The following is a 14751-nucleotide window of genomic DNA, read 5'->3' as shown; positions in this document are numbered from 1 at the left end:
GGTGAGTACCAAGAAGGGGTTAGGAGTATGGAAGGGATGTGGGAGTGAAGGACTCCACCCACCTGTCAGTGTCACCATCAAGAGGCTGAGACAAGGCCTTCCTGGCCTCCCTACCCTGAGCTGCCCTCATGGTGTTCTGGGCCCTGAAGCTTTAACTGGAGCCAGGAAGGTGGGTCCTGGGAGAAGGACAGCCCAAGCTGGGCCAGAGAGTGTGGTGGATGTTTCAATTCCCAGCCCAAACATTGCCAGCAGCCTTCCTCCTCTCCTGCTGCGGTCCCTTAACTGTGCTACTTCTCTGTACTAAGGTTCTTGCTCCTCTTTTGGCTGGGCTGCTGGGTAGCCTGGGCAAGAGCCACACCTATGCTGGTGACTCCCTTAGATTACACAAAATGGATGCTGGTTGGTCTGAGCTGGGGTGAGTAACACACCTTGCGCAGCTCCACTTTGGGCCTTGCTCAGGCTGCCTCAAAGAACTCTCCCCACTCCTCTGCCTCTTCACATTTGATCAGAAAATGGGGGCAGAGTGAATGAATGAATCCTCCCAGCAGACAGAGTGCTCTGAACACCTTGCACTTTTTATCGGTCCCCTGCACTTGTCAATATTGTACTTTACTTTGCATTGTTAGCCTGCTGTTAGGTTTTCCCTACTAGATTGTAGGCACTTTGATGCAAGGGGCTGTGTCTTATGTGTCTTCTATCCTCCAAAAGCATTTAGCACACGTAGTACATTCTTAAGAAATATCTGTAGACTGATGTGGATTGATTGTAGCATTTTGCAGCCTACGCACACTGAAAGGCTCAATTGTAATTGTCAGGAAGTGAGCCTGGCATCAGGGGATTTAAGGCTTTATTCTGACCTAGGGTCTTCAGAGGAGAGTGCCAGAAGTTAGCAAGGCTCCCCCACCCTTCCCCAGCTCATATGGAGCCTTTGTGAGATTTAGAAAAAGGCACCCTTCCAGGCTGATGTGGCCCTAGGTGAGGTCTCATAGGGGGCAGTAGAGCCCCCACTTGCTTCTTTGGCTGGATGCCTTTGTGTGGGGTACCACCTACACAACAGAACGCTGTGGCCCTCGTGGTAGGAGCATAGGTTTTTGTAATTAGATAGACTTGGTAGGAATCTTGCCTCAATCCCTTACTGGCTTTTGTGATGTTGGGTAAAATGTGTTCAGTAATAGGCTTATCTCACAGAATTGCTACAAGGATTAATGAAATCTTGTATGTAAAGTACTTAGCACAGTGCCTGACACATAGTAAGCCCCCAGTAAATGTTGCTGTTGTTAGGTGCTATCATGGATTGAATTGTGTCCTCCAAAAATATTCGTCAGTTTGGCTAGGCCATGATTCCCAGTATTGTGTGATTGTCCACCATTTTGTAATCTGATGTGCTTTCCTATCTCTATGATGTTAATGAGATAGGATTAGTGGCAGTTATGTTAATGAGGCAGGTCTCAATCTACAAGATTAGTTTGTGTTTTAACCCGATTTCTTTTGATATATAAAAGAGAAAAGCGAGCAGAGAGACAGGGGGACCTCATACCACCAAGAAAGCTGTGCCAGGAGCAGAGCACATCCTTTGAACCTGGGGTTCCTGCACTGAGAAGTTCCTAGACCAAGGGAAGATTGATGACAAGGATCTTCCCCCAGAGGTGACAGAGAGAGAAAGCTTTCCCCTGGAACTGGCGCCCTGAATTTGGACTGCTAGCCTACTAGACTGTAAGAGAATAAATTTCTCTTTGTTAAAGGCATCCACTTGTGGTATTTCTGTTATAGCAGCCCTAGATGACCAAGACAGGTGCCATAAAGTTTTTTCTCACTCATAGCGACCCTATGTACAACATAACAAAACACTGCCAGGTCCTGTGCCATCCTCACAATCATTGCTCTGCTTGAGGCCATCATTGCAGCCACTGTGTCAGTCCATCTCCTTGAGTGTCTTCCTCTTTTTCGCTGACCCTCTACCTTACCAAGCATGATATCCTCCTCCAAGGACTGGTCCCTCCTAACAACATGTACCGAGTACATGAGATGAAGTCTCACCATTCTCACTTCTAATGAGCATTCTGGCTGTACTTCTTCCAAGACACATTTGTTCGTTTTTTTGGCAGCCCATGGTATATTCAGTATTCTTTGCCAACACCATAATTCAAAGGCATCAATTCTTCTTTGGTCTTCCTTGTTCATTGTCCAGCTTTCACGTGCCTATGAGGTGATTGAAAATACCATGGCTTGGGTCAGGTGCGCCTTAGTCCTCAAAGTGACTGAAATTGATCAAACATGCAATCAAGATGCATTGATAATTATTGGTGATTAGAATGCAAAAGTTGGAAACAAAGAAGAAGCATCTGTAGTTGGAAAATATGGCCTTGGTGATAGAAACGACACTGGAGATCACGACAGAATTTTGCAAGACGAACAACTTATTCATTGAAAATACCTTTTTTCAACAACATAAATGGTGACTATACACGTGGTCCTTGATGGAATACACAGGAATCAAATTGACTACATCTGTAGAAAGAGACAATGGAGAAGCTCAATATTATCAGTCCCAACAAGGCCAGGGGCCAACTGCGAAACAGACCATCAATTGCTCACGTGCAAATTCAAGTCGAAGTTGAAGAAAATTAAAACAAGTCCACAAGAGCCAAAGTACGACCTTGAGTATATCCCACCTGAATTTAGAGACCATTTCAAGAATATATTTGATGCATTGAACACCAATGACTGAAGAACAGATGAGTTGTGAGATGACATTAAGGACATCATACATGAAGAAAGCAAACGATCATTAAAAAGACAGGAAAGAAAGAAAAGACCAAAATGGATGTCAGAAGAGACTATGAAACTTGCTCTTAAACGTAGAGCAGCTAAAGCAAATGGAAGAAATGATGAAGTAAAAGAGCTGAACAGAAGATTTCAAAGGGTGGCTGGAGAAGACAAAGTAAAGTATTATAATGACATGTGCAAAGACCTGGAGTTAGAAAACCAATAAATGTTAGAGAAGGAAAAAGGCCTGTATCTGGTCCCTATTGCCCAGGCTGTTTTCATTTGAACTTAGAGCACTTTGTGTTGGTGGCACTTGTTTGTCAATGACCATTGCTCGTTACTGCTTTGTATCAATCTTTAGCTTTTTGTATGTTTCACAGATAAAGCATTGTTAGAATCCAACATATCAAAGGTCCCTATCCTTTTGGTTAGGAAAAACCAGTTGCCATCAAGTCAGTTCTGACTTATGGTGACCCTATGTGTGTCAGAGTAGAACTGTGCTCCAGAGGGTTTTCAATGGCTGATTTTTCAGAAGCAGATCGCCAGGACTTTCTTTTGAGGCACCTCTGGGTTGACTTGAACTGCCAACGTTTTGGTCAGCAACCAATCAGGTTAACTGTTTGCACTACCCAGGGACTCCTTCTTTTTTTATTTTTATTTTTTTTATTGTACTTCAGTTGAAGGCTTACAGAACAAATAGTTTCTCATGAAACAGAAGTACACATGTTGTTTTATAACATTGGTTAACAACCTCACAACATATCAACCCTCTAACTTCTCAGCCTCTTTTTTTGTTTGGTGAAAATACACATAGCCAAAGATACACCGTTTCAAAAATTTCTACATGCACAGTTCAGTGACATTGACTACGCTCTTCCAATTGAGCTGTTATTCTCACTTAAGATGAAGGCTTACAGAACAAAATAGTTTCTCATTTAACAGTTACTACAAATGTTGCCCTATGACAATGGTTAATAATCTCACAACACATCAGCAATATCCTTACTCAACCTTGGGTTCCCTATCACCAGCTTCCTTGTCCCCTTCTGCCTTCTGGCCCTTGTCACTGGATTCCTGTACCTTGTTAGTCTCATTTGGTTTTACGGGGCTGTCCACTCCCAGGCTGAACAGTGAACCTCGGAGGTAACTTCACCACTGAGCTAAAAGGGTGTCTGGGAGCCATACTCTCAGGGTTTCTCCAGTCTCCTGTAGGCCAGTAAATCTGGTCTTTTTTTTGTGAGTTAGAATTACGCTCTACATCTTTCTCTAGCTCCGTCCAGAACCCTCTGTTGTGATCCTGGTCAGAGCAGTCAGTGGTGGTAGCTGGGCACCATCTAGCTGTACTGCACTCAGTCTGGTGGGGGCCTTGGTAGCTGTGGTCCATTAGTCCTTCGGACTAATCTTTTCCTTGTATCCTGTTCTCTTCATTCTCCCTTGCTCCTGAAGGGATGAGACCAGTGGAGTATCTTAGATGGCCGCTCACAGGCTTTTAAGACCCCAGACACTACTCACCAAGGTAGAATGTAGAGCATTGTCTTTATAAGTTGTGTCATGCAACTGAGCTAGATGTTCCCCGAGACCATGGTCCCCAGAGCCCTCTGCCCAGCAATTCAGTCCCTCAGGGAGTTTGGATGTGTCTGTGGGGCTTCCATGACCTTTCCTAGTACAAGTTGTGCTAGTTTCTCCTGTATTGTGTACTGTCTCACCCTTCACCCAAGCCAGGGACTCCTTCTTGTTAGGAAGCACTGTTATTATGCTGCCTCAATGCTCAAATAGGTGGATTCTTTGCCACCAGGTGGAGATTTCAGTACTGCAAGGCATGCAAAAGGTCATGAATCTCTTTGAACTTCAGGGTCTTATAGCCCTGAGCCTTCTGTCCTAACCTTTGTCAAGTCAGCCTTGTCTGGCAACAGCATTCTGGAGGCACCTGTATGTCCTACACTTTCAAACATCAGCTTCCTCCAGATAAACAGAGCTTAGTGGGCTTTGGAAGGAGCTTCTAGTTGGTAAGACCTGCTGAAGCAGGGTGAAGGTGAGCTGGGGTCAGGGAGAAGGTGAGCTCTTGTCTTGGCTTCTTCCTTAATCATGGTGTGATCCTCAGCAGTCACTGTGTGCCTTCACCTCACTACAATTCAGTTTCATCCTGTGTAAAATGAGTATGGCTGAGGACAGCTACCTGGCCAACCGACTGGAAGAGATCCATATTTATGCCTATTCCCAAGAAAGGTGATCCAGCCGAATGTGGAAATTGTCAAATAATATCATTAATAACACACTCAAGTAAAATTTTGCTGAAGATCATTCAAAAGCAGCTGCAGCAGTATATCAACAGGGATATCAACCTGGATTCAGAAGAGGACATGGAATGAGGGATATCATTGCTGATGTCAGATGGATCCTAGCTGAAAAGAGAGAATACAAGAAAGATGTTTACCTGTGTTTTATTGACTATGCAAAAGCATTCGACTGTGTGGATCATAACAAATTATGGATAACTTTGAGAAGAATGGAAATTCTGAAACACTTAATTGTGCTCATGAGGAACCTATATGTGGATCAAGAGGCAGTCATTCAAATAGAACAAGGGCATACTGTGTGGTTTAAAATCAGTAAAGGTATGTGTCAGGGTTGTATCCTTTTACCATACTTATTCAATCTGTATGCTGAGCAAATAATCCGAGAAGCTGGACTATGAAGAAGAGCGAAGCATCAGGATTGGAGGAAGGCTCATAAACAATCTGGGATACGCAGATGACACAACCTTGCTTGCTGAAAGTGAAGAGGACTTGAAGCACTTAGTGATGAAGATCAAAGACTACAGCCTTCAGTATGGATTATACCTCAACATAAAGGAAACAAAAATCCTCACTACTGGACCAATAAGCAACATCATGATAATCGGAGAAAATATTGAAGTTGTCAAGGATTTCATTTTACTTGGATCCACAATCAACACCCATGGAAGCAGCAGTCAAGAAATCAAAAAATGCATTGCATTGGGCAATCAGCTGCAAGAGAACTTTTTAAAGGGTTAAAAAGCAAAGATGTCACCTTGAAGACTAAGGTGTACCTGACCCAAGCCATGGTGTTTTCAGTTGCCTCATATGTGTGCGAAATCTGGACAATGAATAAGGAAGACTGAAGAAGAATTGATGCCTTTGAATTGTGGTGTTGGCAAAGAATATTGAATATAACATGGATTGCCAGAAGAATGAACTAGTCTGTCTTGGAAGAAGTACAACCAGAATGCTCCTTAGAAGCAAGGATGGCAAAATTACATCTCATATGCTTTGGCACTGTTATCAAAAGGGATCAGTCCCTGGAGAAGGACATCCTTGTCTGGCAGCAGCATTCTGGAGGCACCTGTGTTTCCTACACTTTCAAACATCAGCTTCCTCCAGATAAACGGAGCTTAGTGGGCTTTGGAAGGAGCTTCTAGTTGGTTAGTAGAGGGTCACCGAAAAAAAGGAAGACCTTCGATGAGAAGGATTGACAGTGGCTGCAACATTGGGCTCAAGCATAACAACAATTGTGATGATGGCACAGGACCGGGCAGTGTTTCATTCTGTTGTACATAGGGTCACTATGACTTGGAACCAACTTGACGGCACCTAACAACTATGAGAACAGGGTGGAAGCTGGTCAGAGCACCCCAGACAATACTTGTGATGGACCTGTGGTGTCAGGGCTGGATTACCCAGTAAGCAAGGTACCCATGGGCTTACTTGTGCTTGCTTACTTACTAATCTGTAGTGTAAATTTCACCCGTTTTTCACCACATCTTTGAAATTGTTCACTACAGATTAGTAAGTAAGCACAAGTAAGCCTGTGTGTACCTTGCTTACTGGTAACCCATCCCTGTGTGATGCTCTCCTTCTAGGCATAAGGGATGATGAGCATTCCTGCTCTTATAGTTAGGAGGGGTCACATGACCAGTTCTGGCCAGTGGATTATGTGCAGGCATGACACCTGTCATTTTTGCCCTGAAACATGTAACCGTTGATGCAAGAACCTCCAGCTTTTCTCCTCTGTGACAGCTGATGATGTTTCTCAGTCAGTCAGTAGCCCTGATTAATTATGTGGAAGAGTGTGATGCTTTCTGATGTGTCAACTTGGCTAGGTTGAACTACAGTCTCCAATTATTTAATCAAACACTCATCTCCATGCTTCTGTGAAGTCATTTTGCAGATGTGATTAAAGTTCCTAATCAATTGACTTTAAGTTGATTAACAGGATGATTATCCTGGGTGGGCCAGACCTACTTAGGCAAGCCCTTTAAAAAAAGGGCTAAGGCCTTCATTGAGCTCAGAGACTCAAAACAGCTCATGCCAGTAGAGTTTCAGCCTACTTATGATCTTCCCTTCTTGAATGCCTGTCCTATAGACTTCGGACTTGCTTGGCTCGCAATTCTACAATTGCATAAGCCAATACCTTATAATAAATGCCTTACTATATCACTGTTTCTGTTTCTCCGGTTGAACCCTGACTACCAGAGACCCTTGTTGACCCATGATAGATATGTAGTGTAAATGAGAAATGAGCCTTTGTTGTGTTAAGCCACTAATGTTTGGGGTTAGTTTGTTACCACAGCATAACCTAGCCTATACTGACTAATACAACAGCATCAATAGAGCCCTTAGCACATTATATCATAATTAGGTTACATATCTATCTCATACTAGATGGTGAGCTTCTTGAGGCAAGGCCAACGTGTCCCTCATCTTTTTAATTCCCAGGGCAGACAACAGTACCCAGTACATAGTGGGCCTTCTAAATGTTTAGTGAACTAGTTGAACCTATTGTACTGACTGGCTCCTGGAAAGGAGGGGCTTACTGAGGACCAATTTTATTTGAATGGTATGGCATCTAGCACAGTACTGACACATGCAGGCACATTCACCAAAGCTTTTTAATGGTTCTGTCCCCTTATTCTATCCTTCTGAGGCACCCAGACCCATGTCGATACAAAGCCTGAAGCTACTTGACTTAGTGCAAAGAGTTGTAGAGTCAGAACCTTGTTAGAATCCTGTCTCCACAGCTCCTTGTGATATCTTGGGGCAATTTATGTGTTTACCTATCCAAATTTTAGTTTTCTCATCAAAGGGAGGTGTGTTGTAAGAATTAAATGCCTAGCATACACAAAATGATGCCTCTTGAGATGCCCTGGGATGGGCCTGGCCTATCACTTCTGAACGTTTGTTTGATGGTGTCTTTATTTGAAGATGTCAAAGATAAGAAGGAAGAGGACAGTCACATTATTTAGGAACTAGGTGCAAACTCATATACAACTTACACCACACACACATAAACACACACATACACACACATACACACACAAACCCAACCCAGGAGAGCAAGCAGGATATGGGGGAGTGTGTAGTGCATTTTCCAAATTGCTGTTTCCATTCTAAAATCTGCCTCTGATTTAAACTCCAGACGGATCATTTTATTTTATGTTCCAAAGAGCCGTGGAGAGACTCACTGCCCATTCAGAGCAAAGGTCCCCCCACTGTGGTTAGGTTTTTATCTGCTTTTCATTTCTTCTCTTGCCAGCCCCATTTTCCAAAAGCAACTGGCTGTAGGCTATGAAAAATTTGATTCTGTTTTGCTGATCTTGATTTAAACTCACAGGATTTTCAAAATTATGTTAAACAATAATTCTAACCCACTTAAGCATCAGAAGCAGTCTCTGAAATATCTGTACCACCCTATACTCAGCAGTTCATCAAATTAAAAAAAAACAAAACTTCAATCATTCATTTGTTGGAATCAGTTCTTTGGGTGAAAGATTCCACATTACAACATTCTTCTTGTGTTTTTCCCCTCTTTATGAGGCGAAGTCATGTAGCTCTCTTCCTGGACCTTCCACATTTATTGCCCTGATCAGAATTTTAGGATTTTATTTGACTTGGGGGGTGGGGGCGGTGACAGGGCATCCTAACTATGACCATCATAATGCTTCACTCCATAGACATTTAATAAACTCATAGAATATTCCAGTTAGAAACAGCCTTAAAGATCACATGGCTCAACAACTTGATTTTAGAAATGGGAAAATAGGCTCAGAGAGATTAAGTGACTTGCTCAAGGTCAGAGAGAAATTAAGTTACAGAAACAGAACCAAACCCAGCGTTTCTGACTCCCATTTTCGTGCTCCTTGTACTTACATGTATAATGACTTGACATTCTGGGTTTTCCAGGGCAGTCCTAAAGATCACCGGAATATACATACCATTTTTCTCCATTGGGTAGTTCATAAAACATGGTCACCTCCTTTTCTTTCAACCAGCAGGTTCAACCTCTTTTAAGAGATAGGTTTTCCAGTTCATCTGTGGTCCAACCCACTGACAACTTTTCCTATTTTAGGAAGTGTTAGTAATCCTGGTGATACGCCAGCACTCTGGGAAAATGGGGAAAGGCACTTTATTTAGGAAGAAGTACAAACCATCCCCATCCCTGGAATACTCTGCCAAAGGTGCAAGCTGACTGGGGAGAGAGCAGGCGGAAGAAAATTCAGATGTGTTGTGTACAGCATTAGTTAAGCCTGTTCCTTGATCTACTTTAGAAATGAAAATTACTGGCTCATGGGCTCAGTTTCAGCCTTCTCATCACTATGGGATGAAGGCCCTGTCTTAGTCATCTAGTGCTGCCATAACAGAAATACCACAAGTGGATGGTTTTAACGAAGAGAAGTTTATTTCCTCACAGTCAAAGTAGGCTAAAAGTCCACATTCAGGGCGTCAGCTCCAGGGGAAGGCTTTCTCTCGGCCTTCTCATCAGTGTTCCCCCAGACTTGGAGCTTCTCGGCGCAGGGACCCCGGTCCAAAGGACACGCTCTGCTCCTGGCACTGCTTTCTTGATGGTATGAGGTCCCTCTGTCTTTCTGCTCACTTCTGTCTTTTATATCTCAAGAGATTGCCTCAGGACACAATCCAGTCTTGTAGATCCAGTCCTGCCTTACTAACACAACTGCCACCCATCCTCCCTCATTAACATCATAGAGGCAGGTTGACAACATACAGGAAAATCACACAGTACCAGGAATCATGGCCTAGCCAAATTGATACACACATTTTTTGGGGGACATAATTCAAACCATGACAGGCCCCATCCATCTTTCACCCTTCAAGAGAAGATGGGCCTAGGAGGAATTGGGGAGCCTCCCAACAGATTGGCACTCCCACGGGAAGGTCCCCAAATCAGCCCCAGTGAGCTCTTCCTCCTCCAGCACCGTGTAGCTAGACCATCTGATGCACACAATTAGCACCTTTTGATATCCTGTCCTATCCTCTACGGTCTGCAGTATGATTTAGCACTTTATTAGATCAGCATAAATGCAGTTATATATAATGCTATGTTGCTCCCTGTCTCCCGGGCATGTCTTGTCTCCGCCAACTGAACTGGGCAGGAATTTTGCCTGCATTTTCTTCCGTATCTCATGGCATCCAGTGTTGTGCTGCGCACATCAAAGGGATTCTGTAAATTGTTTGCTTTGATGACTGACCGCCCAAAAGTGTAATCCCAAAATACCTGCTGGGACTCTTATTTTCAAGGGGCCATTTCTCTATTTTGGTCATTAGATACAGCATTTGTCCAACCATGAAATGTACATGTAGGCAAGAAGTAGATACCACTTTTGCGATGCCCTCACCTCTTTAACAGTTGAAACCAAAGTTGGACTCTGTCAAGGGATCACAGCCTCCCTGACCTTGTTCCCACCCCTGGACCACTGGGATTGCTTTATTCCCCCCACCCTCTCTTTTTGTCTCCCTTGCCTTGGCAACTCAGTCCCCTCCCCTTTCTCCCCCCGCTGCTCGGTGCCTTTCCTGTACTTGGACCCAGCGGCTGACAGCTGGTTTGGGGGTACTGCAGGAGAAATTGTGGGCATGCTGAGCCTTACAATAGGGCAGGCTTTGTCCAGGGGCCGTGGTGCGTCTCCACTGACCTTGGAAGTAAGTGACTGGGGATGACGGAGGGGAGGCAGCTTCCTTCCCTCTGCGGGCTGCTGGTATTTAATGTCTTCTTTGTTGGTCAGGGCCCCTGGAGACTGAGCTGCAGGGAGAGACTTTTGGCTGCTCCCTCCCTCCTGGACAAAATGGTGCATGCTTTTCCTGTTTAAACAGGGCGCAGTTGTGAAGTGCCCTGACTTCGCACACACCAAGGCCCGGCAACCGCTGCAATAAATCAATAGGAAAATAGAAGCTGCCAGTTAGACTAAACAAGTGCATTTGCAAAGACGGCTAGCCCTCATTAATCACTCTGACAGTCCTAAAAACACATTTCCCCTTTAATGACTGTATTTGGATAATCAGTGCTTTTTCCTCCTCAGTCAGAGTTTGAGTAACAGACAGCTGGTGTTATTAAGCCATTGGGGAGGGAGTGCTGGATTGGGGTCGAAGGAGAGCCATCCACTGGAGGTCTCTGCAAACGCGAACAGGGGTTGGCTGCAAAGCTGTTGTTATGCAATAATGAGGGAGAGCTTTGTACTGCCATTGATGGGCTCCGGCAGCCATGTGCAAGTTCCCCCCAAACCTCGACACCCACCTGCATTATGTGAATACAAAAGCCTCATGCTGAGTTTTATGAGCTTTGGCGGATTTAACCCCGGGTAGGGGAGGCAGGAGTTTTTCTGGCAGGGAGGTAAGAAGATGGGTTGATGTGATTTGGCTTTGTTTCCTTTAGGTGACTTTGGCTTTCAGGAGAAAGTTTGAAACCCAGCACATTCCTCTTTATAAATGATGTAACACATTAATGCACAGCACATTATGAAAATGGTAATTCAAACCCATAGTGCTCCAAATTAAACCATACATTATCGGATGCATTCAACCATCTATTTTGCAAAAAGACAGGATGAAATCAAATCAAACAGAAAACTGGAGTGCAGCTTCCCCTACAGAATGATTAATACAGTGCAGAGGAATGGGATTATTGCAAGATGAATTCCACAGTAACCCAGACATACATCAGAAGGGAGTTGGTTCATATCTTGAGAGAAGCAATCACATTATGCTGGGCAGGGCAAGGCAATTACAGCTGTGTAAAGATGGTGAAGGGACCCATACCTCCCACTTGGGCCATGGATTTCTTAGGAGAAGGGTTTGTGGGTAGATGGTTGGGAAGTTAAAATCTTAACACCACACAATTAGAGTCAAACCTGTGTCTGAGGGTGTCTTTTCTCTCCCTTCCTCCCACTGCTGCCCACAAGGCCACAAAAATAACCGGGCAAAAGGTGTGAAAATACGACCTGAAGCCAGGAACATCCAGTGTCTCAAGTTCTAGCTTTGTGGTGCCTTGGGAACACAGGCCCCATTTCTGGCGCCTGGGAGAGATTAGGAGGAAGTGGGAGAGGAGGGCTGGGAAGAGGAGGAGGTGGAGAAATAAAAGGTGGAGGTGATTCTCAAAGAAAGAGTTGCTGGATGAATGAATTATGCAAGTAGGCAGTTGGTGGGGGAGTCCTCTATTAAAACAGCAACTTTGTTTAATGAGACTGGAGCTACTGAAAGTAGCCACCTCCCCTCGAATTAATTAAAGCAGCCACATTTCTCAGGAACATCACCAATTTACTGGTGGGGAGAGCTGACATTTCAGGTTAAGAACCGGGACACTCCAGACTACAGTACCTGCCCTTTGGTATCACCATAGGGGTAGTTTGGGGCATCCTATTCCAACCAGGCCCAGCAACATCCTTCCCAGTCTCAAAGGCCGCCAGTACATTTTACCGGGAAACTCAACAATCTAAGGAGTTTTCTAACCCCTATTCTTACTTTGGTATATGGAGAATTAGCTAGTTGTGGGAGATACTGAGCCTCTCTTTTTCTCCTGTTCCAACTAGAGGAGCATTTTGGTCCCTGGTTGGAGCCCTGGTGGCACAGTGGTTAAGAGCTTGGCTGCTAACAAAAAGATCAGCAGTTCGAATCCACCACCTGCTTCTTGGAAACCCTGGGGCAGTTCTACTCTGTCCTATAGGGTAACTGTGAGTTGGAATCGACTCTACGTGAAAGGGTTTTGGAGTTTTTAGATAGAGAATGTCTGAAGGCCAGGAAGTGGAAGAAAGAGTAAAGTTTAAGTACCCCTGCAGAGGGAGTAATTTCCAGCAGTTTTAGCAGGCATTAAGAGGAAACAGGGAGCCCTGGTGGCACAGTGGTTAAGAGCTCAGCTGCTAACCAAAAGGTTGGCAGTGCGAATCCACCAGCCACCCCTCGGGCAGTTCTACTCTGTCCTATAAGGTTGCTACAAGTCAGAATCCACTCCACGGCAACAGATAAAAGAAAACCGGGAATGGTTGAAATGGCAAATGTTTTGTTACATGTATTTTACCACACATACACACACACACACACACACACACACACACAAAAGGGGTATCTGAAAGAAAGGGGGACTTGTGAGGAAGAGAAGAAGGAAAGAATAACAAACAGCAAACAAAGCAAGAGAGGAAAAAACATGAAGCAACGAGTCGCTACATTTCAGGTCTTTTTAAGACTTGGGCCAATTTGATGGTTGAGAAATCCAATAATGCTGATTCCCCAGGAAGACCCTGAGCTGGTCCAGGGAGACTTCTCGGTCCCATTCAGCATGGCCCTAACTGGAGTCTCTCTGGCGCTGTAACGCTAGCAGCCCAAGTTTTGATGTCAGGCCTCCGCCCTCGCTGGAACACACACAGGGTCTTCTGGTGGCCAGCGCTGGCACTTTCTGCCCAAGAATCCTGATGTTCTCTTGACTAATGAAAACACGAACTTTTCCCAGATATAGTCTTGGGGACAAAGAAACTTTATGTTGAGATTTTCTGGTCCCGAGAGGAAGGTACCAGGTGAGAGGAGGCTGCCCACGGAGCCGCGAGTAAGTCGAGCTTCTGAACAACTGAACGGGGCCTGACCGAGGCCTACAGACGTCTTAGAAGCACGCGGTTTGCGGAGCACCAACTACCTCTTAAGCAGAAGCAAAGGAAAACAACACCAACAACGACGTAGAGCCAAACCGCCCCACACCGAGGTGGAGGAGAGCGGCCAGGAGGGGAGAGCGAGGCCACGGGGGAGCGCGCCCAACAGGTGGCCCCGCATCCTCGGCGCCCGAGGCGTGGGCGCCTGGCGTCGCGCAGCAGGAGCCTGAGTTCGCCCCCTCCCGCCTTGCCATTCGGAAGGGGGCAAGTTTGCACTAGGGAGAACGTGGTCCTCCCACGGTGACGCCTCCGGAGCCGTCCGGCCTCACCTCCAGCCTCGGAGACTCGCCGCGGGGCCGCCTCCCGCGCAGTGTGGCCTCGGCCGTCCCGGCCCTCCCCCCCCAATTAGGGACACCTTCACCCTCGCTTGCCCGGAGACGGCAGAAACCAGTGTCAGTCGGGCGAGCTCAAGAAAACAAGAGAGTCAGGCCGAAGACCCCGGCTCCTTGGGACCAAGAGTGGTTTCCAGATCCCGAGTAATCGCCGCGCCTTCTAGCAAAACCCAAACCCCGCTCCCACGTCTCCGGGAGCGCGGATAAGCGGGGTCCACAACCCAGCACCCACAAGCCTTGCGAAGCACCCCTCTCAGCAGGTGCATTCACCCTTTGGTTTCAAGGTGTATAAAAAAGACTGTTAGGAATGGAAAAGAAAAAAAAAAACCCACAAAAACAGGAAGTAAAACTGCATTTAGAGGAGTAGGAAGCACGGAAAGTGCCGTCGAGGCTGGCGCCAGTCGCGGCTTTCTATTCGCCTGTCGCTCGTCTTCCTGCCGCCAGGTGGCGCCCAAGGCTCGTGGTCTCTGCCCGGCCGCCCGCCCGGCTCTGGGGCACTGTTGTTGCGAGTCTCAGCTTGAGCTCTCGGTACTGGTTCCCTTCTCAGCCCCTTGCACCTCGGATCTAGGCCCAGAGGCAAATCCACATTCGCACACGCCCTCCACCCTGGCCCCCGGAAATGTGAAAGCCTTTGAAGTGAGGCTGGGAGCTAAATAACTAAGTGGAAAAAATAATAAAGGTGGTTTTATGTTATTTGTAATGCGTTGGCAG

Source organism: Trichechus manatus, unplaced genomic scaffold (genome assembly GCF_000243295.1).
Source record: "Trichechus manatus latirostris isolate Lorelei unplaced genomic scaffold, TriManLat1.0 scaffold00109, whole genome shotgun sequence".
Classification (NCBI taxonomy): Eukaryota; Metazoa; Chordata; class Mammalia; order Sirenia; family Trichechidae; genus Trichechus; species Trichechus manatus.
The sequence above is the reverse complement of the archived record's forward strand: the minus strand, read 5'-3'. Positions refer to the sequence as shown.